Source organism: Penaeus monodon, chromosome 20 (genome assembly GCF_015228065.2).
Source record: "Penaeus monodon isolate SGIC_2016 chromosome 20, NSTDA_Pmon_1, whole genome shotgun sequence".
Classification (NCBI taxonomy): Eukaryota; Metazoa; Arthropoda; class Malacostraca; order Decapoda; family Penaeidae; genus Penaeus; species Penaeus monodon.
The window spans coordinates 42,480,439-42,480,734 of NC_051405.1; the positions used below are offsets into that span (position 1 = coordinate 42,480,439).

General features: G+C 36.1%; 1 protein-coding gene across 1 annotated transcript in view; it reads right to left on the minus strand.

Annotated features, from left to right (window-relative positions):
• Nucleotides 1-296, minus strand: part of LOC119586000 (putative proline-rich protein 21) — an 8,523-nt gene that overhangs the window by 4,433 nt on the left and 3,794 nt on the right. The gene's annotated exons all lie outside the window — the stretch shown is intronic.

Below are 296 nucleotides of genomic sequence, written 5' to 3' on the forward strand. Positions count from 1 at the left end.
AGAGAGGGAAGATAACAGGGTGCTTAAGTAATAATATATAACGTGAACTCTTTACCAGTCGGCCTTATCGAGATACCCTCATAAAAATAAATGTTATCGCTTTCCACTGCAATCACCAATGACAAAGTCGGATAACTTGTGCCCACTAGATTTTATCAGGACAGAATTATTCAAGATGAAAAAAAAAAATCGATCTTTTGAAAGAGACGTAATCAGTTAATTCACTGACAAAGCAGTTAGGTGATTATCGGAAGATTATGACCACGAGATTCTACGCCTAGATCACTAATAACGTT